The following is a 27,935-nucleotide window of genomic DNA, read 5'->3' on the forward strand; positions in this document are numbered from 1 at the left end:
CATTGCTTGTCTCTCTCAAAGGAGAGCTATAATTGTAGGAAGCAAATGACATTGGAAGCAAGTTGACAACTGCTTAGAGCAGAAATTCATGATGATCAGATATGGTCCTGGAGGGATCAATTGACAGAGAGGAGTGAGATCCTCTCGTCTCAACAAGCTACACAACAGTGAGAAGGGTCAACCCCAAAGACATGGACGCAATCCCACTGATTGCACTACCACCAGCTGTGAAGGAGTCCTGAGTAGGGATTTAATAAATGGCAACAAACATTATTTTCTGGAGATATACCTTTATTTGAGGTTGAGAGATTACAGTAGTTTATGTAACAGGTAATGCGATGGTAGCCATGCTTTCTCTCTATACCTCTGTGCAATGAGCACACCAACGAGCATATGTAACAGCACTGGGTTTCAATTAATTGGTAGTTGCGGCAGGGTCAATTCTGTCTTTTAAGAAGAGGTTAGATGAATACATGGATGTGAGGGGGTTGGAGGGTTATGGGCAGGGAATAGGTAGGTGGAACTAGTTGGATTTTCACATAACTTGGTCTGGACGAGAAGGGCCAACATGGCCTGTTTCCGTACCGTAATTGTTATATCTTTCTTCTTCTTTGGCTTGGCTTCGCGGACGAAGATTTATGGAGGGGTATGTCAACGTCTGCTGCAGGCTCGTTGGTGACTGACAAGTCCGATGCGGGACAGGCAGGCACGGTTGCAGTGGTTGCAGGGGAAAATTGGTGGGTTGGGTGTTGGGTTTTTTCCTCCTTTGTCTTTTGTCAGTGAGGTGGGCTCTGCGGCCTTCTTCAAAGGAGGTTGCTGCCCGCCGAACTGTGAGGCGCCAAGATGCGCGGTTGGAGGCGAGATCAGCCCACTGGCGGAGGTCAATGGGGCAGGCACCAAGAGCTTTCTTTAGGCAGTCCTTGTACCTCTTCTTTGGTGCACCTCTGTCTCGGTGGCCAGTGGAGAGCTCGCCATATAACATGATTTTGGGAAGGCGATGGTCCTCCATTCTGGAGACGTGACCCACCCAGCGCAGTTGGGTCTTCAGCAGCATGGATTCGAAGCTTGCGGACTCTGCTACCATCTCGAGTACTTCGATGTTGGAGATGAAGTCATTCCCATGAATTGTTATATGGTTATACGTTATATGGTTATGATCTGATGAAACGTGACTTCTTCCAATGACTGACCACTGTCTCAACTGTCTATGTGATGACAACTGCTGGTGAGTGACTTTCACTTCTGGAGTGCCCACATGGGTTTTGTATTTAAGGGAAAAATACAGTGGCTGTTTAGAGATGAAATTGCAGCTTTGCCTTTGACCTAACAGTAAATTTGACAATTCTTCTCATTCTTCACCTGGAGGTGGTCCAGAGGAGATTTCCCAGGCTAATTTCTGGGATGACAGAATTCTCCTATTTAGAGTTTGTACAGTTTGGTTTGCTTAGTGCTCTGTAAAATGAGGCATGATCTTATTTAAACATACAGGATCCTAAGGGTACTTGACAAATATAGGAATGCTTGCACTATTGGGGGAAATCAGATGCAAGGGGACAGGGCTTCAAAATAAAAGGCCAATTATTTAAAAGAGGTGCATAGAAATTTGTTCACTCGGAGGGTGTTGAATCTCTGGAATCCTCTTCTCCTTGGGCAAAGGAGGCAGATTCTTGGCTAGTTCTAAGGTGGGGATAGATAAATATTTGAACCATTGAGGACTTGAGGGTGATAGGGAACTGACGCAGGCGTTCACATCGATCAGCCGTGGTCATATTGAATGGCGAGAGAGGTTTGAGGAGGTGGTCTACTCATGCTCCTATTCTATATTTTTGAGTAAAGGTTTCAGTTCTATTCATACACTCCCTATCTCATGTCTGGTGTACATGCTAGACATTTGATACAATTTTAACGTGTTATAAAACCTCAATTTTGAATAGCATTTGAGAGAGTGAAATGTAATTTGAAAAAATCCAATAGGATTATAATTACAATGGGATTTCTCTTAAAGTGGTAAAAGCTTCAATGAAATGACACTTCAGTTGTGAAAGTACTAAATTCAAGACCTTCTCCATATTCAGCCCCCTCCCTCCAGAGCCATCATCTGCTTTCCTTTATTGAAATTAGCTTAATTTAGGTCGGCATAACATCATGGGCTGAAGGGCCTGTACAGAACTGTAAGGCTCTGTGTCTAGGTCTAATATGAATTGGTATATGTACACAAAACTAGTTTTGATTTATGTGGGATTTCAATTTTTGCAACACTAAAGTCGTTAGCTGAAGTGCTCTTTTAATGGTTTTTAATTTGGCTGTGTGTGAGTATGAGCATTTTTAAGAGCAGACAGGAGCCCTAATTATTATGGACTTGAACAGTCAAAGGTCACAGAAGGGGTGGGGGTGTCAGAGAAGAGAAGACAGAATTAAACCTGCTTCCCTCTTCAACTTTCTATATCTCTTCTCAAAATTTATACATTTACGGAAACCTTTGGTTCTCTCAATACACATGAAGACATTAAATTTTGGTCACTTTCTAGGAATGTGAGTCGCAAACGGTCTGTACTGTGGCCACCCATTTCAATTCTCCAACCCATTCCCTTGTCTGTCCATGGTCTCATGTATTGCCAGACTAAGACCACCCGTAAATTAGAGGAACATCTTCTGACTAGCCACCCTCCAACCAGATGGCATTAATATTGACTTCTCTGGCTTTCGTAATTCCCACCTCCCCCCACGCCCACCCCTCACAACTCCCTGCTTCCCTCATTGTCTCTCCATTCCCTGTCTCCTTTTGCACAGACGTGATAAATTCTACCTAGTCCCTTCACATCCAATTACCACCTTTTGTTGGTCTGGATTCCTCCCTCATTGCTTGAATTCTGAGACTTTCTGATCTTTCTTGATTTTTCCTTGAAGAAGGGCTCAGGCCCAAAACATCAGCAATAGATCTTTGTCTCCTATGGATGCTGAAAAGACCAGCTGAGTTCCTCCAGCATTTTGGTGATTTTTCTACTGTACAGGTGGCAAGCCACTTTAAAGAAGCCATTTTTAAAAAAAAATTGCAACACAGTAGAAGCTGATTCTGGCCATTTAAACATGTGCCACCCAATTGGTTATTTTCACAAAAAAAACAAAAACCTATTCAAATCCTTTGGTAAAAGTGAACACTGCTTTCTTCGCAAAAGCACATTTTTATAATTCGAGTATTCACAATTTATACGTGTATTATTAAAATAAGAAAATAAGATGGTCAGGATAGACAGACCTGTAATGAAAGATTATGCTGATATTTTTTGACTTGCTGATTTATTTTGATCTTCAAATTGTTATTGTGTATTTCAACTTCAAGGTGCACAAAATTGATACTAAAATTATTCTTACCAAATGCAGAATCAATTAGATTTCTATGTTCGCCCAATGAAGATGAAACATTTTACCAAGTTATGTGATGCAGAAACTGCAACTTAGATTTTCACATCGCAACAAATAGCTTGACTTTCGCATTGAAAATGCAAGGCACCTCACACATCTATTCCTACATATTCACGTTCGAAGTACAAAAGACAAAGACTTCATATAACCATATAACCATTTACGGAGCGGAAACAGGCCATGTCGGCCTTTCAAATCTGCCGTCTCTTCTTTCTTTTACTCACTCACACGTATCTCCATCTTTAAAAAATATATATATATTTAAATTTGGCCACCATCCTATTCCTATTCTGCATGGGCCAGAGTCCATTCTGTTTAGTCTCACTCTGTTCTACATAACTCCAATGTTTGATCCAGCACTTCGAGTAGCAGATAGTGCGAATCTATTGCAGGACAAGTGACCTGGTTTTGAATCTGGCACTCTCTGTAAGGTGTTTGCACATTCTCCCCTAGTCTGCATGGATTTCTGCCAGGCTCTCTGTTTTCTCCCACCTTTCAAAATGTACGGGGGTTGTAAGTTAATTGGGGTATTTGGGTGGCACGGGCTCATGGGCCAGAAGGGCCTGTTAGCGTGCTGCATGACTACATTTAAATTTAAATTCTTCTTCTTCTTTGGCTTGGCTTCGCGGACGAAGATTTATGGAGGGGGTAAATGTCCACGTCAGCTGCAGGCTCGTTTGTGGCTGACAAGTCCGAAGCGGGACAGGCAGACACGGTTGCAGCGGTTGCAGGGGAAAATTGGTGGGTTGGGGTTGGGTGTTGGGTTTTTCCTCCTTTGCCTTTTGTCAGTGAGGTGGGCTCTGCGGTCTTCTTCAAAGGAGGTTGCTGCCCGCCGAACTGTGAGGCGCCAAGATGCACGGTTTGAGGCGAGATCAGCCCACTGGCGGTGGTCAATGGGGCAGGCGCCAAGAGATTTCTTTAGGCAGTCCTTGTACCTTTTCTTTGGTGCACCTCTGTCACGGTGGCCAGTGGAGAGCTCGCCATATAACACGATCTTGGGAAGGCGATGGTCCTCCATTTTTTAATTGCTGTAAAATACACCATGGTCTAACCCTATGGATATATTGAGATATTCAACATATCAAACTATCAGATGCTACTGTACAATTGTATATTGCTTTGATGTACTGTGCCACAGTGCACTTTGAGAATGAGTACAGCCCAAGGCTCTACAAATAAAAAAAAGTCCCTAATCACAGACATGATTACAGAGAGACCAAATGGGAATTGTTTAGACTTACCCATACACGGGAAGGACTCTAAAGGAACATAAGTATGAAAGGATTGAGCCTGAGGGGAAACATAGTTGAACGTACCTTTGTGTGGTCTGTTGACTTTGCTTTGTGGTGTGTGACTGCATAATTGTCTTGTTATAATGATTAATTGCCACAAGATGGTTCAGTTGAGAAAGAAGTTAGCAAAATTTTTTTTATCACAGGCTTTATCTGAAGATTTTACACGCCCTGCTCATTTCCAATATAGAGCAGTGATTGTATTGTATTTTTTAAAATTATGATCTTCATAATTATCAATGACGAAACTAAGTTACCAGGTCTCCAACACATTTATTTAGGAGCCCATAGTAAAACAGGTTATAACAGCAAATTAAGCTTATTTTTATTCCAAATCTTTTTTCATTCGAATTGAGACCGTAACATCATAGCTTCTTTCAAGGTGTCAGCATTAAAATTCAGTCAGTGATTGTTTTAAATTCACTTTCAGATCACATTCAATTTCTTTCAAAAGAAAATGTTAATTTTGTGGTGGAATGCACAAATGCGTGGAAGAAATTCAGTAGGTCACGCAGCATCCACAAAGCAAAGGCATTTTACCAAAATGTCAGGTCTGAGCCCTTTGCTAATGTATGATTAAGGACTCAGACCTGAGACGTTGATTATATACCTTTGCGTTATGGACGCCGGGGACCTGCTGAGTTTCTACAGCATAGGAATTATTATTAAGCTTAAAATGTTTCCTTGCTTTTTATGCAACGTGTAATTGTTCATACATGCATTTTTTTCTGCTTGTTTATTTATGAATTAAGTTCTGAATACATTCCCGAATCAAGGAAGGGGCCTTTTGTCAAGCTAGTACCAGCTTGATAGTTTAAAACGATTATTATTCAGGCTTTTTATTGAAACCCATTATGTTTAACAAATAAAGCTAAGCAAACTCATTTTGAACGCATGGAGTTCACATCAGTAGCCTTCAAGTGTGAAATTATACCTCGGAGGTGAAAAAACCGACATGCTATTTGCAAATATTTATGATTGATTCTGCGAATAGATGTTCGAGTACTGATGTTTAAATACCTCCTGCGCTTGACTCTTTTTTTTTCTTAGCGAATTAACCTGTTATAAACTGGACATTGCTATCGATGAACTTCTTTTGCATGTTGCACCAGTTATTAATTTCCATAACACGTAATTACCTCAGTTGTTAAAATAAAACCATACATTTGCAAATACTCTTCAGTCTTGCTTTGATTATGACCACATTGTGGATGAGGTAATTACCATTTATTTTGCTTTTGTGGTTCTTGAATGAATTTTACACATGAGATGCTTTAATTTGTATGTGTTTTATTGCTGTAGAATAGGACTTGGCATGCTGCCTGAAGTCTAGTAAGGAAGTAAATCCTATCATATGGTTATAAAATCCATTAAGAGTGAGTTGTGAGAGTAAAGCTACTGGTTATTTAATCTGGTGGGCATAAATTGCATGTTATAAATGTACACCATATATGTGTTACTGGGAGTGACATCGCAATTTCTTAGACCCAAAGCTATATTGTGTCAGAAGAATTGAATTAGACCAATTGTTCTGCAAGGCCAACAGGTAAAATTATTAATGCTATTGCTTAAAAGATTGTGACAGCAATTTTGAAACTTTTCCTCAAGTGTTTGAGCATTGTTTTATTTCTGCGGTTAGTGTAGCTCAGTAAATGCCACAGGTTATGTTTCTACACAGTAGTGTTTATTTTGACGGTTAATGGCATTCAACGAGCCAGCAAAACTTACCCAACTCAATGTCAGAATCAGAATCAGTCACAAAATTCATTGTTTTGAGGTAGCATCAATAGTGCAAACAAACATTCATATTATAAACCATCTTACAACATCACCAAATTATAGGAAGGATATAAACAAAATAGAGAGAGTGCAGAGAAGGTTTATGAGAATGCTGACAGGATGTCAGGGTTTGAGTGACAGAGGAAGGTTGAGCAGCCTGGGGCTTTTTTCTCTGGAGCGTAGAAGATTGAGGGGGGATTTGATGGAGGTGTTCAAGATTTTAAAAAGGGTCAGAGAGAGTCAACATGGATAGGCTTTTTCAATTAAGAGTGGGGGATATTCAAACCAGAGGCCATGGATTGAGATTGAAAGGAAAAAATTATAAGGGGAACATGAGGGGAAATTTTTTCATGCAAAGGGTGGTTGGGATGTGGAATAAGCTTCCGGCGGAGGTGGTTGAAGCAGGAACGTTACTTACATTTAAGGAAAGACTGGATATTTACATGGAGGGGAGAGGATTGGAGGGGTATGGACCAGGTGCTGGTCAGTGGGACTAGGAGGGTGGGGATTTGTTCAGGCATGGACTAGTAGGGCCAAACTGGCCTGTTCTGTGCTGTATATGGTGATATGGTTATATATGAAATATATTAAAAAAATTAAAATAATAATGCACAAAATGTAAGGCAGTGTCTTTGGAGAAAAAGTGCACTGAAGAAAGATGCCCAAAGTATCACATTTGCTCACTTACTGTGATACCCAGTAGGAATTATAAAGGAAAGCAAGGAAGCAAAAGACCGACTGAGTTTCTCCACCATTTCAATGCGTTTTTACTATGGCCTCTCAACTTCAATGTTTCCATTGAGAATCAGAATTTATGGACATGAATCAGTCTGAAATTCAGTGCAGTGCAAACATTTATATTATGAGCCATCTTGCAAAAATAATACAAAAATAAATAAATAAATTGTAGTGCACGCAAAGCAAGGCAGTGTCTTTTGTTCATTGATCATTCAGGAATCTGATGGCAGCAGGGAAGGAGGAGCTGACCTCGTGCTGCAGTAATCATTTTAAGAAGTGAAAACTTGTCCTAAGAGGACAAAGTCAAGGTGCAATTCTCCGCACTGGATATTGTCCACCCACAGAATTCCCAGTTTCCTCGACAAGGATGAAGATCTGCTTCCAGAAGCTTTTGGGAATCACATGCTGCTCTGGGGTTTAAAGTGCTATATGAGATAATGGGGCCACCCCAGGGAAAACCGAACAATTGTATTTATAATCTTTGATTTTTTTACTCTGGTGCTTTCTCCTAGATTCAGATTTCTTTTGGATTACATGAGGTGATGAGGGCTGGTACATCAGTCAAATATCTCTCTCAGGTGCATTGACTCAGAAAGGTTATTTTGGCGCGATGTTAGAGGAGAAGTACATCATGCTACAGTAGTATGGCACTTTGGATTGAAGTGTCCACGCTCCCTCCGTGGCTCCCCCGCCCACTCATCCCTTCACGTTAATGGCTCTTTGGCACCTTCCCCTGCAGCTGCTCCTTCACCATCATTTGGGGCCCCAAACAGTCCTTTTAAGTAAAGTAGCACTTCACTTATGAATCTCCGGGAGCCATCTACTGCACCCAGTGCCTCTGCTGCGGTCAAAGAGAATGGATGCAGACTGGGAGATTATTTCGCTGAGCACCTTCAGTCTGTCTGTGTCAGTGGCAGGGGTCTCCCAGTGGCCATCCATTTCAATTCTGTGCCCCACTCGCATGCTGACATGCCTGTCATGGCCAAACCAAGACAACCGGTAAATTGAAAGAGCAATGCTTCATGTTCCATTTGGGCACTCTCCAACCTGACAGTGACTTCTCCGGTTTCTGCTAGCCTATTCCCCATTATCCCTCCTTTCTCATTCTCTCTACCTCTTTCCTTCCACTCTTCACCCCCCCTTCTCTCTCTCTCCATTAACAGAGCCTCCACCCCACCCCTCCCCCTGCTTGCTGGTGCACCCTGCCTCCCTTATCCATGTTCTAGCTTCTGCCGGTGGGACTGTGCTCCTCCCCCCTACCATTTTGATTGGGTGCCTGCCTACAATGAAGGGCTCAAGCTCGAAACGTTGTATCTTTATCTTTGCCATATAAAGTACGCTGTTTGACCTGGAGGCTTCCTCCAGCATTGTGTTTTTACTGGTATTTTAGATTATCGGCTGCGACTGACTTTCAAAGTGTGGTGGTACACCATTGGCCTACTGCAAGGGGCAACCTCTGTACCTGCAGGAGTGTAAGGGGACAGGACAACACCTGGCCAGCTGTTAATCTGTTGGCCTGAATGGATCAAGCCCCACCCGGTCGGGTGTCAATCACCCTCCGGGATATAAGCCTGCGCCGGCCTCCCGAGGCCTCGCACTGAGTTGCTGCAGCCACAGCCAGCCTGGCTCTGTGGAAGTCTTTGTGGATTAAAGCCTGTTGTACAGTCTTTACCTTGTGTATGTCTGATTCTGTCTAACAGTGCACCACACAGAGTAATACTTGTTGCCAACTTGTAACACGAGTCCAACACAGAGCATGCAGAGGCAAAAGGAGAGCAAGGTAATGATCGTCACCACTCAGAACTTCCAATCTTCCTCCTTGAGTTCAAAAGTGTTGGTGGGCCAGGAACCAAAGCAAATTAGCAAACACAGGAAGGAAGGATGTGTGCAACTGAATTTTAAGAGTTTGAAATTTATGGTGAGGTGTAAGGTGAAGGAGCAAATAAAACAGAAGACATCAAAATAATTAAGATAGAAGCTGGGAGGGTGTTTTCAGTGGCAGGGAAATGGGAGTAGACGGATGACAGAGATAAGGAAGGATTGCTCCTCCTCACAAGTAGTGAATCTGTGGAATTTTCTGCCAAGAAAGCAGTATAACTTGCCTCATTGAATGTATTTACAAGGGAGATGGATTTTTGAATAGGGGGATTAGTCACCCTGGGGAACAGACAGGTAAATGAAGCTGAGTCCACAGCCAGGTCAGCAATGATCGTATTGAGTAGTAGTGTAGGCTCGATGGGCCTGCTCCTGCTCCTATTTCTCGTGTTTGTATCAAGGGTGGTGGTTACAAAAGAACAAGAGATCCTGCAGCAAATAGACTGAAGCAGGAATGCAGGAAGGTCATGTCACAGATAGATATTATGGAGAGATTAAGAGATTGGTTCACATTGGACGGCCAGGAAACAGAAATGGTGATGACCTCCACATTTCTCTTGATTTACCCAATGCTTCTGTTCAAAGGTAGCACAATCTTTTGATTTTTAGTTCTCTTAACATGATCACTCTATCAAACCTTACATAATTCAAACATTACTATTCCTTTAAAGAAAACAGTTGATATCAGATTACTTCAGCCTTTCTTTGGATGTTAGATATCCAAGTGTACTATCTCAAAATTCACAGAAGAATGTTTTTACAGTTTGTAGACACACAATACAATGCAGTTCAAGAATACCATCCATCTGGTAAAGATAGTGTCTTGGGTAATAAATCTTGAGGAAAGCTTTCAGTTGTTCCAATTGTGCATAGAATTCTGTGGAGATTTCAGAGAAGTCCTCACAAATGTCTGAAATTATTCAACCATTGATATGGAAGGTATATTTTGCAACCTATTTGAACCTGGTTCCATTTAAAATGATTGCAGAAATCCGTGATGTAGGCCAGAAGGTGCATTGGGAGCATTTCAGAATAAATGAGGTTGTCAAGCTGCGAAGTGCTCATTCATAAGAGCTTGAACACCCTGGAGACACTTTGAAAACAATATGTCTCTGGAATATATTAGTTTAAACAATAAAGGAAATCTTGATATTTAAAAAATTCTGCCTTCATTTTCTCCTACTCTAAATATGACCCATAAACTTTATTCGGAAGACGTTGTTTTCTTAAAGAAAAGGCTTCATTACTGAACAACCATACGGTGGATTTCCCCTGGTGCTCCTGTTTCCCCTCACCTCCCAGAGCTGATGGGTTTTAAACCAATACAAATTGAACTTAATGTGTAGATGACTAGTAAAATGTGGAGGTCAATAAAATGGTATTATTATAACACAATGCTGGAGAAACTCAGCAGGTCAAACGGTATACTTTATATAGTTAAGATAAACACATAACCAGTGTTACTAGCTTGAACCTTGATGAAGGGCAAAAGCTGAAACGTTGGTTATGTATCTTTTTCTTTGCTGTATAAAGAACAGTTTGACTTGCTGAGTTTCTCCAGCATGTGTTTTTACTTCAACCACGGTGTCTGCAGACTTTTGTCTTTTACCTAAAATGGTATTCATGTAGGGCTATTGTAAAGTGATTGCTTGGCAGGTGGTTGTCTCTGTGCTGCACCTCTCTACAATTAGGCTTTTAGACTATTTTAGAAAGAACGGTGATCAAATCTTCACACTCTGCCCCTGGAAAAGAGCGATGGACGAGGAGCTGATACGTTGAAATGCGCTGTTGAAAAATCAAAGGACTTTTGGAAGTTGTTTCTTAATTACATGCAGGATGAAGGTCTGTCAGTTTTGTTTTCAAGAAAAGATTCTGCTGTTCTCTACTGAATAATCCACTCTGCTGACATTTACACCTTCAGTGGTGACAGTGTTTCATAGCTGGTGTGAAAACAGTTCTTTTGATTAAAATTTGACAGAAATTTGTAATTAAAATCTGTTGGGGCACTGGGAATTACTGCGATTTAGATATTCTGCTGGTATGATGGTACGAACAGAGTGAACTTTAACCTGCAATGGAATATTTTTGATTGGAGTATGTTTAATGGCGACAGTGACTGTGGAAATAAAAAGTGGAAAATTATTCCAGTTCCCTGTGCAGGTTTAATAGTTACAATATGTTGGAATGTGTTAAGATGACGAGTTTCTACCTGAAACTCTATTTATCTTTCCACAGATGCCATCTAACCTGCTGAGTTTTCTCAGCATTTTCTGCTTTTGTTTCATACGGCATGTATTTTTAAAAAAATCATAACTGAATATGTTCCGTGTCGCATTATTTTCCTAAAGGCATGTACTCCAGAAAATAGATGTATCTTTGAATAAGACATGACAAATGGTCGTCTAAATCCTGATTCTGGAACATCAGCTCTTATTCACAATTATTTTGGGGTAATTGGGATTTATCCCCATTAAATTCCAAAATGAACATTTGTTCAACAACTGCAAAAGCAGCAGCTTTTCTGAGCTTGGAACATTTGGAAACGTTTTTCCTTATTTGATCGTAATCTATCTATGTATTTCCATTTTTATTTTCAGTAGAGGGATGAGAAGCTAGACTTTGTATGGCAACATGAGAAGTTAATCAAAATTCACTTTTTTACTTATTGGATTCTAACCCCCACGAGGCAAAAATGTTATGCATTTGTAATATGCAATGGACATCATTGCAGGAGTTGCTCAGGGCGGATTCTAACCTAAAACTTTTTGTCTGCTTTATCAATGACCATCGTATAATAAGGGAATGTTTGTGAAGGACTTGAGTCCATTTATACTTGCAATTCCTTGGGTAAGGAATCTCCCCATGCCTCTTTTGGACAAGGCCAGCATAACACATGTAAGGGATATTTGTGCCATACAAGGACCAGGCTATATGTTTAATCATCTCAGCTTGTTATTCAATGCTATTACATTGGTGGATAAGTCTAACTCCATCATGCATGTAAATACTGTGGCCATAGAGGCCAGTCATAGACTAGTTATTCAGCAATGATTGACTGGTCTTGTGACTCCCCAAAGTCCTCCCACAATCCAGAAAACTCATCATGGATACTCTTCACTTGTCTCAATGACAATGATACTCGAGACCTCAACATCATTCAGGGTAAATGTTCACTCCTTCCCAATCCAAGAGCTGAACTGCTTGGGATAAGGAGAGCAAACAAATCAGAAAATCCCATCTGCAGGATTCTTGGTCTAGTCATACTACATCCTCTCTTGAAGAAAATGCAATTATTCCTTCATTGTCGCTGGATCAGAAATCTGAAGTACTTCAACAACATTGCAGGAGTTCTTTCAACACACAACTCACTGACCGCTTTCTCAAAGTCTGTTAGGAATAGGCAATACATCCTGGTGCCATTAGCTTCACCTTTCACTTTCCAAAGAATTAAAAGATTTCTGAAAAAGATTTGAGAAGGTTTACAAGATGGCTTACACTGTCAAGTGCAGAGCTCTTCAGATCCAGATTGTCAGCCATTTGGAGCTTGAAGGGCCATGTCTAGATTTGGAGATGATTCCATTGTACCAGCCTTGTCCCTGTAAGAATGCTGCACAGGCTGTCCACAGAAGTGAGCATAACCATCCAATCCAGGAAGCTTCTGCAGATTGACATTGCATGATCCCTCCAGCTCCTGTGGTGCCACTTCTATTGCCCGGGTCTCTGTACATCAATCCAGGTAGTCTAACTGCACCTACTCGTTTGTCGGATTAACCTTTTAACCTTCCCACCTTTACTTGCAGGGTTACAGTTGCAGTACATCAATATAATCCAGTGTTGGCCTTGGTAAAATCCCATTTAATTTTCCAAAGCAGGCCTGAAGAAGGAGAAACTGCTTTTAATACTTTAAAATAAATCCCATTAATGATATTATTTTTAATGCATTTAATGTACTCAATTAAAATTCCATTCTCAGCATCTTTAAGTAGCTTGGATTGACTGCAAATTCTTCGCAGTTCTTTCCCTGTGGCCATGTCCGCGATTTCAGAGAGGTTTCTAGAAGCTTTTTTATTTGCTGGTGCTGCATTGAGAAAGGAGTCGGATTCACTTCTTCTCTCCTGGTCCTCATGGACATATTACAAAAGCCTAAGGCCTCCCCTTTAACCCCTGCTGTGTGCATGCCTGGTCTTCTCATCCCACACTTAGTTTTGCAACATAGAAAGAAGTCCTTTGAGCCATCCAGTGTCTGTCAGTTCCCAGCCACTTATTCTGCCACACATTTCCCTACTTCCCTGCCTCTCTCCACTCCACATCCACTCCACTCTCATTCTCTCACCACCTACTTACACGGAGGTTCAATTATGAATAGCTAATGAATCTACCAACATACCTTAGGGATTTTGGGGCAAACGGAGTTCCAGAGGGAATCCATGCCATCATAGGAGAAATGTGCATGTTCCTCAGGCAGCGCTAGAAGTTGTAAGTCGATCTCGGTTGATGGATCTGCGAAGCAGCAGTGTGGCCTCCTGTGCCACTGTTCTATAAACAAGTCATTCTCAGTGGGAGCCACAGCACATTTAAGTAAATGTCTCATTTTGTTTTAATTACACACCTCACAAAAGCAATTTTTTGAAATGTTTGTTTGTTATGTACAGAAGAAACCAAAATCTGATTGCTTCACAGGGAAGGAGGCCCTTAAACTGAGCAGTGTCCCTAGTTTGGTGGGGGGGGTGGCGTTTGACTCAGTAAAAAAAAATTGAGAATGGCTGCTACAGGCCAAGTAGTAAAACGTAGGCTTCAGTGTGAAGACTATAATGAAGGACAGATCCAGATATCAAGAGAGGGGGCTGATGAGCAATATATTTTTTTTATACAGTAACTCTTGGAATTAGAGGATCATGGAATGGAAGCCATTTGATCCATTGAAGCTGTGCCTATTCATTTCAGAAAAAATCATTCAGTCCCATTCCTATAGACAGAAATATCATGGTGTTTTTTTAATCCACGCCAATCTAATTTCTTTTTGAAAACCCAAGATTCTCCTCAATTTCCCTCAGTTTGCTCATTAAATTTGTATTCCATATTTTAGAGTATCCTTCAAGAGTAACTGCTCTTTTATTTCTTTGGCTTGGCTTCGCGGACGAAGATTTATGGAGGGGGTAAAAAAGTTCACGTCAGCTGCAGGCTCGTTTGTGGCTGACAAGTCCGATGCGGGACAGGCAGACACGATTGCAGCGGTTGCAGGGGAAAATTGGTTGGTTGGGGTTGGGTGTTGGGTTTTTCCTCCTTTGCCTTTTGTCAGTGAGGTAGGCTCTGCGGTCTTCTTCAAAGGAGGTTGCTGCCCGCCAAACTGTGAGGCGCCAAGATGCACGGTTTGAGGCGTTATCAGCACACTGGCGGTGGTCAATGTGGCAGGCACCAAGAGATTTCTTTAGGCAGTCCTTGTACCTTTTCTTTGGTGCACCTCTGTCACGGTGGCCAGTGGAGAGCTCGCCATATAACACGATCTTGGGAAGGCGATGGTCCTCCATTCTGGAGACGTGACCCATCCAGCGCAGCTGGATCTTCAGCAGCGTGGACTCGATGCTGTCGACCTCTGCCATCTCGAGTACTTCGACGTTAGGGATGTAAGCGCTCCAATGGATGTTGAGGATGGAGCGGAGACAACGCTGGTGGAAGCGTTCTAGGAGCCGTAGGTGGTGCCGGTAGAGGACCCATGATTCGGAGCCGAACAGGAGTGTGGGTATGACAACGGCTCTGTATACGCTTATCTTTGTGAGGTTTTTCAGTTGGTTGTTTTTCCAGACTCTTTTGTGTAGTCTTCCAAAGGCGCTATTTGCCTTGGCGAGTCTGTTGTCTATCTCATTGTCGATCCTTGCATCTGATGAAATGGTGCAGCCGAGATAGGTAAACTGGTTGACCGTTTTGAGTTTTGTGTGCCCGATGGAGATGTGGGGGGGCTGGTAATCATGGTGGGGAGCTGGCTGATGGAGGACCTCAGTTTTCTTCAGGCTGACTTCCAGGCCAAACATTTTGGCAGTTTCCGCAAAGCAGGACGTCAAGCGCTGAAGAGCTGGCTCTGAATGGGCAACTAAAGCGGCATCGTCTGCAAAGAGTAGTTCACGGACAAGTTTCTCTTGTGTCTTGGTGTGAGCTTGCAGGCGCCTCAGATTGAAGAGACTGCCATCTGTGCGGTACCGGATGTAAACAGCGTCTTCATTGTTGGGGTCTTTCATGGCTTGGTTCAGCATCATGCACCGACCTGCGCAACCTCATCCAACGCACCCCTACAGCCGACAAGGTTGTCATCCTGGGCGACTTCAACGCTCATGTCGGCAAAGTCTCAGAAACCTGGCCAGGAATCCTGGGCAAGCATGGCGTCGGCAAGTGCAACGACAATGGGCGCCTCCTGTTGGAGCTCTGCGCAGAACAGCGACTTGTCATTACAAACACCCTTTTTCAGCAGAGGGACAGCCTTAAGACCACCTGGATGCATCCCCGATCCAAACACTGGCACCTCCTGGACTACATCCTGGTGCGAGAAAGTGACAAACGAGATGTGCTCCACACCAGGGTCATGCCTAGCGCGGAATGCCACACTGACCACCGGCTGGTTCGCTGCAAGCTCAACCTTCACTTCAAACCAAAGCCCAGGAACAATAAAGCCCCCAGAAAGAGGTTCAATGTTGGAAACCTGCAGTCAGACGAAGCGAGAGGAAACTTCCAGGCAAACCTCAAAGCAAAGCTCGACGATGCAACCCGCCTCACGGACCCGTCCCCTGAAACCCTCTGGGATCAGTTGAAGACTACCATACTGCAATCCACTGAAGAGGTACTGGGCTTCTCCTCCAGGAAAAACAAGGACTGGTTTGACGAAAACAGCCAGGAAATCCAGAAGCTGCTGGCAAAGAAGCGAGCTGCCCACCAGGCTCACCTTACAAAGCCGTCCTGTCCAGAGAAGAAACAAGCCTTCCGTCGCGCATGCAGCCATCTTCAGCGCAAACTCCAGGAGATCCAAAATGAGTGGTGGACTAGCCTCGCCAAACGAACCCAGCTCAGCGCGGACATTGGCGACTTCAGGGGTTTCTACGAGGCTCTAAAGGCTGTGTACGGCCCCTCACCCCAAGTCCAAAGCCCGCTGCGCAGCTCAGACGGCAAAGTCCTCCTCAGCGACAAGATCTCCATCCTCAACCGATGGTCAGAACACTTCCAATCTCTTTTCAGTGCCAACCGCTCAGTCCAAGATTCCGCCCTGCTCCAGCTCCCTCAACAGCCCCTAAGGCTAGAGCTGGATGAGATTCCCACCCTGGATGAGACATTTCAGGCAATCGAACAACTGAAAAGTGGCAAAGCAGCAGGTATGGATGGAATCCCCCCAGAAGTCTGGAAGGCTGGCGGCAAAACTCTGCATGCCAAACTGCATGAGTTTTTCAAGCTTTGTTGGGACCAAGGTAAACTGCCTCAGGATCTTCGTGATGCCACCATCATCACCCTGTACAAAAACAAAGGCGAGCAATCAGACTGCTCAAACTACAGGGGAATCACGTTGCTCTCCATTGCAGGCAAAATCTTCGCTAGGATTCTACTAAATAGAATAATACCTAGTGTCGCCGAGAATATTCTCCCAGAATCACAGTGCGGCTTTCGCGCAAACAGAGGAACTACTGACATGGTCTTTGCCCTCAGACAGCTCCAAGAAAAATGCAGAGAACAAAACAAAGGACTCTACATCACCTTTGTTGACCTCAACAAAGCCTTCGACACCGTGAGCAGGAAAGGGCTTTGGCAAATACTAGAGCGCATCGGATGTCCCCCAAAGTTCCTCAACATGATTATCCAACTGCACGAAAACTAACAAGGTCGGGTCAGATACAGCAATGAGCTCTCTGAACCCTTCTCCATTAACAATGGCGTGAAGCAAGGCTGTGTTCTCGCACCAACCCTCTTTTCAATCTTCTTCAGCATGATGCTGAACCAAGCTCTTTTATTTAATCCACCTGAAACTATCATAATCCCATACAACTTGATCAAACTTGAGATTTCTCTGCTCCAAGGAAATATCCTTTCTCAAGTTAAGAGATCAAAGCTGGACATAATGCTAGTATCAAACCAGGTTTACAACAATTCATTATATCCTTCCTGTTTTTCTACTCTCTGCCACTAGTTATGAAATCTGAGGTCACATACTTAGCATATCATTCCCTCAACATACTGGGCCAATTTCAAAGCTTTATGTGCAATGGCAAAATTCTTCTGCTCCTGTTCAACCTAGAATCTTTCTCTTACCATCTCTCTCTCCCTTTCGATCTTTTTCCCTCTCGCTCCCTTTCTATCTTTCTCCCTCTTGCTCCTTTTCCATCTTTCTCCCTCTCGCTCCTTTTCCATCTTTCTCCCTCTCGCTCCCTTTCCATCTTTCTCCCTCTCGCTCCCTTTCCATCTTTCTCCCTCTCGCTCCTTTTCCATCTTTCTCCCTCTCGCTCCCTTTCCATCTTTCTCCCTCTCGCTCCCTTTCCATCTTTCTCCCTCTCGCTCCTTTTCCATCTTTCTCCCTCTCGCTCCTTTTCCATCTTTCTCCCTCTCGCTCCCTTTCCATCTTTCTCCCTCCTGCTCCCTTTCCATCTTTCTCCCTCTCGCTCCCTTTCCATCTTTCTCCCTCTCGCTCCCTTTCCATCTTTCTCCCTCTCGCTCCCTTTCCATCTTTCTCCCTCTCGCTCCCTTTCCATCTTTCTCCCTCTCGCTCCCTTTCCATCTTTCTCCCTCTCGCTCCCTTTCCATCTTTCTCCCTCTCGCTCCCTTTCCATCTTTCTCCCTCTCGCTCCCTTTCCATCTTTCTCCCTCTCGCTCCCTTTCCATCTTTCTCCCTCTCGCTCCCTTTCCATCTTTCTCCCTCTCTCTCCCTTTCCATCTTTCTCCCTCTCGCTCCCTTTCCATCTTTCTCCCTCTCGCTCCCTTTCCATCTTTCTCCCTCTCGCTCCCTTTCCATCTTTCTCCCTCTCTCTCCCTTTCCATCTTTCTCCCTCTCGCTCCCTTTCCATCTTTCTCCCTCTCGCTCCCTTTCCATCTTTCTCCCTCTCGCTCCCTTTCCATCTTTCTCCCTCTCTCCCTTTCCATCTTTCTCCCTCTCGCTCCCTTTCCATCTTTCTCCCTCTCTCTCCCTTTCCATCTTTCTCCCTCTCTCTCCCTTTCCATCTTTCTCCCTCTCGCTCCCTTTCCATCTTTCTCCCTCTCGCTCCCTTTCCATCTTTCTCCCTCTCGCTCCCTTTCCATCTTTCTCCCTCTCGCTCCCTTTCCATCTTTCTCCCTCTCGCTCCCTTTCCATCTTTTTCCCTCTCGCTCCCTTTCCATCTTTCTCCCTCTCGCTCCCTTTCCATCTTTCTCCCTCTCGCTCCCTTTCCATCTTTCTCCCTCTCGCTCCCTTTCCATCTTTCTCCCTCTCTCTCCCTTTCCATCTTTCTCCCTCTCGCTCCCTTTCCATCTTTCTCCCTCTCGCTCCCTTTCCATCTTTCTCCCTCTCGCTCCCTTTCCATCTTTCTCCCTCTCTCCCTTTCCATCTTTCTCCCTCTCTCTCCCTTTCCATCTTTCTCCCTCTCTCTCCCTTTCCATCTTTCTCCCTCTCGCTCCCTTTCCATCTTTCTCCCTCTCGCTCCCTTTCCATCTTTCTCCCTCTCGCTCCCTTTCCATCTTTCTCCCTCTCGCTCCTTTTCCATCTTTCTCCCTCTCGCTCCTTTTCCATCTTTCTCCCTCTCGCTCCTTTTCCATCTTTCTCCCTCTCTCTCCTTTTCCATTTTTCTCCCTCTCTCTCCTTTTCCCTCCTTCCCCTTTCCATCACACACACACACACACACACACACACACACACACACACACACACACACACACACACACACACACACACACACACACACACACACACACACACACACACACACACACACACACACACACACCCTTCTATCCACTGGTTCCATCTGCCCTTCATCTCTTCCCTTATGGTTTGCATTACCACCTTGCTTATTTAGCAGAATCCAGCACTGCTGGACTTTGTGTCTCTGGTTAATCACCTTCCAGCAGCTGTCTCCACCTTCACCCTCCCGTTTAACCGCCTGGTTCCATCTGCCTTTTGTTTTCCTTCTCTGCTTCCATTCCCCCTATCACCTACCTACCTCGATCTCCCAACTCCACTCATCACCCACCTCATCCCATCCATCACCCTCCATGTCCTCCTATCACCAATTGGCCCCTGAATCTCCAGGCCCTTTTATAGAGATTTTTTAAAAAGGCAATCATAATAGCAAATCCTCCGCCCTTATGTCGCAGACCTTACCTTCATAAATGCTCCATGAGTGGCTCCAAGGCGCCGACTCCGATCCCTCTTGTGTCAGCGGTGGAGCGCAGCGCTCCTCCTCGCATCATAAAATGTACTCCCGCTGTAACCGGCTGGCTAGGGGTGGGCTGATGATGTCACAATGGGCCCAGGGCCCAGCCGTTGTAGCAGGAAGAACACTATTACAGCCAATAGGGTCAATTTACAATCTAAAAAGAATTTCATGGTGAGTCACCTGCTGGATCTGGAAGAAGTGGGGGAGATGAACCTTCAGCAGGCCGACAAGGGTGTCAGTGAGGTGGGCAGGAAACTGCTCCAGTCCCCAGTGATGACCAGCGGCAGTTACACTCCCCAGCAACAACAATGCTTAAGTAAATGGAGGATAACGGTTCACTAATGGGATGATCACTGTGGCGTTAAAAGTAATCATCACATTAACACGTATGTGTAGATGCCATGGAGCCGTTTGTTATTACATAAGTGTAGAGATGCCACTTGGCACAGTCCAGAGGCGCCTTCTATGAGGCATATGGGGATAAATGTTTTGGGGGTGGGGGTGGATGAAGAAAAACAGAACATTTAAAAGTTTATGATGCAGCATCTCACTATAGAGCTGGAAGAAGGATCAATGGCCATTTTTGTTACCCATAATCCCCCACTCAGAGCACCTGACTATTCCATGGCAGACATTTTTTTACCCAATTAGAGATTAAAATTAGGATATTTCATCAATATTTCTCATTGTGATTTAGTCACTATTAATTTATAATTAGATTTGAACTTCTATCATGTTAGATTCTCTAATCTGATTCCAAACCAAGCTATCCGCTACACTGATAATGAAAATACATTCTGATGTTAATGGTAAGCATACTCACATATTTTCTTGAAAACCCAATTTATTCAGTTTGTCTGTAGTGTTGTGGAAGAGTAAAGGTCAAAGTCACTCAGCTAATACACCACAATTATGGATTTGGCATGTTTTTAATGATCTCCAATTATACCTCTCGTATTTCTTCTCGGCATCACTTTACATTAGATTCTGATCATGATCCTTTACTCAAAATCTGTTTACTTTGTTGCCCATAAAAGCATACAGAGTCCCTCTCGTTCAGCACCCCAACTAAGAAGAGAAAGAGAAACAAAAAGTGAGTCCCTTCATTGAATCTCCACCGATCCCTCCACCTCCGCCGATGTCACTGTCTCCTGCACTCCCCTAACCTCCAAAGGGAAGTGCAGGCCTCCAATTTGCTCTGGTGATGAACCTGAGCTCCACACATCCAAGTCACCCTCCTCAGCCAAACCCCAGAAACATTTAGGAAACTGTTAACTCCTGAGGCTCTTTGGGGGTCCTGTTCGCCATCAGAACTCTCGCAAATCCAGGCCTCAATACCAGATTAGCCCTCTGGCCACTGAGCCCCTCGCTGGTCTCATCTGTAAGGCCTTCTCCCAGGCTTATCCTTATGATGTTGCTACAAATGTTTATATAATGGAACAATGCATTGATCTCCTGCCACTAAATATCCTTCTGGGCAAAGGATCTCACTACAAACATTTTATGGATGGAGTAACACAACAGTCATAGTTAACATGCTTCCTTTATTGATGCTTGTAAGAGGAGATGAGATGGCATTGAGTTCAATGGAATGAACTTGCTGGAAGGGCAAAGAAACTCATTAGATACAGCACACATCATATTTCAAAATCAAAATTCTATGTTTCAAGCTGACACAACAGAATGGATGAGTTGCAGTCAGGTTAATGTAAAACCTGCTGCATTTGCTTTCATTTATAGATCACTTGCCGGACATCAATGGCTAACAGTCCATTAATGACCAGCAGAAGAGGATATCAATGTGACCATTGAACTTTGTATCGTCTCAATTGGGAGAGCATCAATTCAAAATGTAACAATATTTTAAAGAAACTCATGAAATATTACCTATGAAGAAAGCTGTTCAAAAATGCAATGGAATGAGGAGGCTGTGTTAGGGGTTTGCTCATAAAAGAACGAATAAATCATAGTTCACGTTTATTTGTCATCTGATTGTGCAACTCGATGGAACAGCGTTCACCAGTACAGAGCAATATAAAACACGCATACAGATGTACCTCACATATCTTCTTTCTTCTTCTTTGGCTTGGCTTCGCGCACGAAGATTAATGGAGGGGGTAATGTCCACGTCAGCTGCAGGCTCGTTTGTGGCTGACAAGTCCGATGCTGGACAGGCAGACACGGTTGCAGCGGTTGCAAGGGAAAATTGGTGTGTTGGGTTTTTCCTCCTTTATCTTTTGTCAGTGAGGTGGGCTCTGAGGTCTTCTTCAAAGGAAGTTACTACCTGCCGAACTGTGAGGCGCCAAGATGCACGGTTGGAGGCGAGATCAGCCCACTGGCGGTGGTCAATGGGGCAGGCACCAAGAGATTTCTTTAAGCAGTCCTTGTACCTCTTCTTTGGTGCACCTCTGTCTCGGTGGCCAGTGGAGAGCTCGCCATAGAACAGGTACATATATTAAAATAAACATTATTAATAAGTAGCAGAGACACAGAGCTGTTTAAGTAGTCGTTCAGCAGTCTCCCTGCCTGTGGGAAGCAGCTGTTCCTCACCTTAGTGGTTCAGGGTCTGATACTTCTATATCTTTCCCCCCCAATAGGAGCAGCTGGAAGATGCTGGTAGGGGTCCGCCATGGCTTTGCGAGCCCCCTTTAATATCATCCAGTTGAGGTGTCCATCAACTACCTTTTATTTTTCTGCATAAGTGAGCACTTTAAGTGAGCACTTAAACACCTACATCTCCTGCTGGGTGATATTGAAAGCACTTTGGTCAGTATTGATTCTGATGTACTGACCAATGTTCACGGCTCCTTTGTCAAAGCAAACCTTGATGCAAAATGTCGATGGGCCCTGAGATTTCCACTGGTTAACACAGTTCATGGCACATAAATTTGCCAGGAGGCATTTCAGTGCCAATAAACTGCTTATCCATGAAGTATAAATAGAAAACTTAGTAGCAAATTCCTCCCTCTGTCCTGAATCAGAAATTTAGTCTTTTAAGCCTACATAAGCTGACCAACTGACACTTCACACTGCCCCCAAGTCAGGTCAGCCAAGTAACCTCCCAGAATTTTCATATAATTGGCCAAAAATGAAACTCAAAATCGCAAGAGTGCTGTCAAAGAATGCGTTCCATCCGCACAATCTGTAATTTAACACCTGTTAGATTGTAAGCTACTCAAAGAGCTGCGCCCGAGGAACTATACTTCAGAGGCTCAAAAAATTTGATCCACACCAATATTTTGCAATCTTAGTCATTTTATGTAATGTTTGTACAAGTACTTATGTTTAGTAAATATATATTACCCCCTCCATAAATCTTCGTCCGCGAAGCCAAGCCAAAGAAAAAAAAAAATTACACATATGAAGTACGGAAAATAATGCCCAGTTTTTCCCCTCACCTCAAGATGAATTTCTCCCATTCGAAAACAGTTCCCTGAGATGATGCCATTTTCTGTTCATGTGATTATAAATTTCCTTGCAGAAGAAGTACCAGCATTAGCTAAGACAGTCAAGTTTCTGCCGTTGTCCTCTTTCTCATCCAAGGACCAAGATCTAAGATAGTAAATAATGCAATTGCTGAGGGAAGTGTATGTTTTAACTGTCATTGTGGGTGGATAACTTCGGAACATAAAGGACAATGCAGAATTCAAAATGCAATACTTTGTTTCAACAATCATGAAATAATTCTAGTTGCAGGGAAGCGCAAGAAATTTGTATACAGCAGAGGCGTAAATTCTGTTCATGATGTATCATTTTACTTCAGGCACTTATAATCTACCAGTCAAGGCTAAACTTATTGTTCGCTCGAATTGTTACTCACGTCCGGTTGAAGAGCATATTATCAGAGAACAGAAGGCTAAATCCTCACCTTGAAGATGAGCAAGCAGTTGTCTCGGAAAGAAAATGAAGCTTGGAGATTAGCCATTTCATACCCACTGTCTGTTCCACTATTTTTCTGCTACCTCACCACCTGAGAACACAAAAGCAAAGAAATGGGAACAAGAATAAGTCATTTTGGCCTGTTTATCCTGTTCAACCATTCATGCCTAATCTTCTATCTCAATAACACTCTCAATTCCTTTCATATTCAGAAATCTATTGATCTCGGTTTTGAATGCTATCGATGACTGAGTCAAAAGAGAGTTCAGACATTCACCATTCTCTCTGTGAAGAAATGTCCCCTCAGTTCCATCGTAAATAGTCCTCACTCTGAGATCACGTCCCCCTGGATCCAGACTTCTTCATCAGTCTATCGAGCCCTTTACGAATTTTGTAGTTTTGCAACGAGATCTCCTCTTATTCTTCTAAACTCAAGAGAATTCATGTCTGGACAACTTAATCTTCTGTCCTCTGGCAATTCTCCCATCTCTGCGACCAGTCCTTTACACTCTTCCCCTGTTACAAGTCGACCCTGTTTTGGATGAAGAGACAAAGACTCTACACAATAATTCATGTGGAGTTTCACTGATGATCTATGCAATTGTCTTTAACATTGTAACATTCACGATAAATGCCATCCTAATTACCCACTGCTCCTGCATGCTTGGCTTCAGTGACTCATGTACAAGAATACAAGGAATTCTGCAGGTGCAGGGGTCTCATACAATACACAAAAGTGTGGAACTCAGCAGGTCGTGCCACATCCCGAGGAGGTAAACATGGCAAGAACACTTGAGTTCCATTTGAAGGCCAACATTATTTAATTGTGCATGATGTAAAATAGATTCTGCCTTTCTGTTCTGTGCACCAAAGGGGATAGTTAAGTGTACATCCCACTCATACTGCCTCTGTTAAAACCATAGAACATTACAATGCAGAAAACAAGTCCTTTGGTCCTTCAACTCTGCTCTTCCTAGTCCCACTAACCTTCACCCAGTCTATAACCCTCCATGTGCTTGTCCAAATTCTTCTTCAATGGGAAATTAGAGCCCACATTCATCACTTCAACTGACAGCTTGTTCCACTCTCCCACCACTCTGTGTGAAGCTGCCACCATGTTTCCCCAGAACGGTTCCCCTTTCACCATTAGGTTTGTGTCTTACCTATCCTCAGTGGAAAAAATGCTGTCTACATTTACTCTATCTATCCACCTCAGAATTTTAAATACCTCTATCAAATCTCCCCTCACTCTTCAACATTCCAGGAAATAAAGTCCTAACTTGTTTAACCATTCCTTGTAACTCAGTCCCTGAAGTCCAAGCAACATCCTAGTAAATCTTCTGTGTATTCTTTCAATCTTATTGATAGCTTCCCTGAAGTTAGGTGACTAAAACTGCACACAATCCTCTGGATATGGCCTCACCAATGTCTCATAAAACTTAACCGTAATATCCCAATTCCTGTACTCAATAGAACCATGGAACAATAACAGCACAGAAACAGGCCTCCTCAGCCCCTCGAGTCTGTCCCAAACCAATTTTTGCCTTGTCCCAGTGACCTGTATCCAACCCATAGCCATCCATACCTCTCCCATCCATGTACCTGTCCAAATACCCCCTAAATGTTAAAACTTACCACTTCAGCTGGAAGTTCATTCCACTCTCCCACCACTCTCTGTGTGAAGGTTTCCCCTCACATTCCCCCTAAACTTTTCCCCTTTCACCCTTAGCCCATGTCCTCTTGTTTGAATCTCACCTACTCTGAATGTAAAAAAGCCTATCTACATTTACTCTTGTCTATCCTTCATAATTTTAAATACCTTTCCAAAATCTCTCCTCATTATTCTATGCCCCAGGGAATAAAGTCCAAACCTGTTTAACCTTTCCCTGTAACTAAGTTCCTGAAGTCTGGCCAACGTCCTAATAAATCTTCTCTGCACTCTTTCCATCTTATTGACATCTTTCCTGTAGTTCGGTGACCAAAACTGCACACAATACTCCAAATTTGGTCTCACCAATGACTTATACAACTTCAACAAACATCCCAACTTCTGTACTCAAACCTTTGATTTATGAAGGCCAATATGCCAAAAGCTTTCTTTACAACCATATCCGCTTGTGATGCCGCTTTCAGCGAATTATATATCTGTATTCCCAGATCCCTCTGTTCTACCGCAATCCCCAGTGCCCTACCATTTACAGTGTATGTCCTCTCTTGGTTTGTCTTTCCAAAATGCAACACCTTACATTTGTCTGCATTAAATTCCATCTGCCAGTTTTATAAAAAAAAATCCCATTTTACCAGCTGGTCGAGATCTCTCTGCAAGCTTTGAAAACCTTCTTCACTGTCCTCTCTACCTCCAATCTCAGTGTCATCTGCAAAAACTTGCTGATCCAACTTACCACTTTATCATCCAGGTCACTAATATAGATGATAAACAACAATGGTCCCAGGACCAATCCCTGAGGCACACCACTAGTCACAGGCCTCCAATGTGATAAGCAATCATCCACCACCACTCTCTGGCTTCTCCCGTCCAGCCACTGTTGAATCCAGTTCAGTACTATACCATGAATACCAAATGTCTGAACCTTCCTGAATAATCATGCAGGATCTTGTCAAAGACTTTACTAAAGTCCATGTAGACAACAGCCACAGCCTTTTCTTTGCCAACTTTCCTGGTAACCTCCTCAATAAACTCGAAGATTGGTTAAACATAACCTACCATGTATAAAGCTATGTTGATTATTGTGAATCAGTCCCTGGCTATCAAAATAATTGTAGATCCAATCTCTTCGAACACTTTCCAATAATTTACCTACTACTGATGTCAGGCCCACCGACGTATAATTTCCAGGGTTACTTTTGGAGCCTTTTTATAAAATAATGGAACAATGTAAGCTACCTTCCAGTCCTCTGGCACCACAGCCATAGCTAAGGACATTTTAATTATTTCTGCCAGAGCTCTGCAATTTCTACACTAGCCAAGGCCTGTCAGGCCCTGCAGATTTATCGACCTTTATTTCCTTTAAGACAGCAAGCACTTTAATCCTCCTCTTTAATCTGTATAGGTTCCATGACCTCACTGTTTGGTTTCCTTATTTCCCACAATTCTGTGCCCGTTTCCTGAGTTTAAAAAAAATATACCATTTCTTTTGGCTCCATACAAAGCTGACCACTCTGATCTTCAAGGGGACCAATGTTATCATTTACTATCCTTTTGCTTTTAATATACCAAGAGAAACCCTTAGGATTTCCCTCATATTGTCTGCCAAAACAACCTCATGTCTTCTTTTAACCTTCCCGATTTCTTTCTTGATGTTTTTATTGCATTTTTTAATACTCTCAAATACCTCATTTGCTCTACATCACCGATACCTGTTATACACCTCTCTCTTTTTCTGAACCAGATCCCAAAAATCTATTGAAAACTAAGGTTCCCTATACCTTCTAACCTTGCCTTTGATCCTGACTGAAACATACATTGTACTCTCAAAATTTCAACTTTGAAGGTCCTCCATTTACCTCACACATCCTTGCCGGAAAACAACTTATCCCAATCCACTCATTGGAGATCCTTTCACATTTCCTCAAAATTGGTCTTTATCCAATTTTGAATCTCAACCCAAGTCCGACACCCATCCTTCTCCAAAATTAACTTGAAACTAATGGCATTATGATCACTGGACCCAAAATGTTCCCCTACACATATTTCTGTCACCTATCCTGTCTCGTTCCCCAATATGTGTTCCAGTATTGCACTCTCTCCAGTTGGTACCTCCGTATATTGGTTTAGAAAACTTCCTTTTTTCAAAATCACTCAAAAAGCACTTAATGAATGTATATACAAATACATTCCAAAAAATTTATATCCTGTAACATGTGGTGTAGTGAACAAAGCACAACAGGAGTCGTGTGTGAGATGAACCAACAGAACTGTTTAATGGAACCTTTGAAGGAGTTCAAATAAAAACAGTTGGCACGCTATCACCATCATCTGACCCTGAAAGTCACTCACCTCCCAGAGTCCTTTGCACTCCCCAGCCATCTGGAACTCCAGATCCTACGGGGGCCCCGCAACCACAGATGCCATTTCAATAATGGAGTGGTGTGGCTTGCCACATGAACCCCCCCCACCCAGAACTGGAGTTTGGAGGTGACACCACGGTCTCACTAATATGGCCCTCTGTGCCGGGGAGCATGCGACCTGTACTGGTTGCTCCACATCCAAATGTGCTGGCTTAAGTTGATAAACAGTCTCTTGTTTACCGCCCATGTCGAGAACAAACGTTGTGGCGCCATTCTGCAGAACCTTAAAAGGGCCCTCGTATGGCTGATGCAATGGCATCCTGTGGGCATCCCTATGAAGGAACACATACTGGCAGTGCTTAAGCTCAGTCAGAAGTTGGAAGTCTATGCTGGGTGGTCGGGACGTGCCAATGCACCTATCCTCTTTCTCGGGTGTGTCAGAAAAGAAGTAGGAGACTCCTGATGCCCAAGCACTGTTGAGATGAAATCACCTGGGATTCTTAGAGGAGACTCCTTACACCAATTTAGCTGAGGAAGTAATGAG

The 27,935-nt window shown here is 43.3% G+C and overlaps 1 long non-coding RNA gene across 4 annotated transcripts in view; it reads right to left on the bottom strand.

The window, feature by feature from the left end:
- Positions 1 to 27,260, bottom strand: part of LOC138749209 (uncharacterized) — a 60,477-nt gene extending 33,217 nt beyond the window's left edge. The window contains exons 1-4 of one of the 4 annotated variants that reach the window (XR_011348478.1): positions 23,640 to 23,848; positions 23,352 to 23,453; positions 22,882 to 23,035; positions 20,390 to 20,551 (exon numbers count right to left, since the gene is read on the bottom strand). This is a non-coding gene — a long non-coding RNA (uncharacterized lncRNA). Of the gene's footprint in view, positions 1 to 20,389; positions 20,552 to 21,019; positions 21,084 to 22,881; positions 23,036 to 23,351; positions 23,454 to 23,639; positions 23,849 to 27,140 lie in introns of those variants that run through there. The other 3 variants (XR_011348480.1, XR_011348479.1, XR_011348477.1) reach the window with 3 other exon arrangements.
- Between the last annotated feature and the right edge of the window lie 675 nt (positions 27,261 to 27,935).

Source organism: Narcine bancroftii, chromosome 14, assembly GCF_036971445.1.
Source record: "Narcine bancroftii isolate sNarBan1 chromosome 14, sNarBan1.hap1, whole genome shotgun sequence".
Classification (NCBI taxonomy): domain Eukaryota; kingdom Metazoa; phylum Chordata; class Chondrichthyes; order Torpediniformes; family Narcinidae; genus Narcine; species Narcine bancroftii.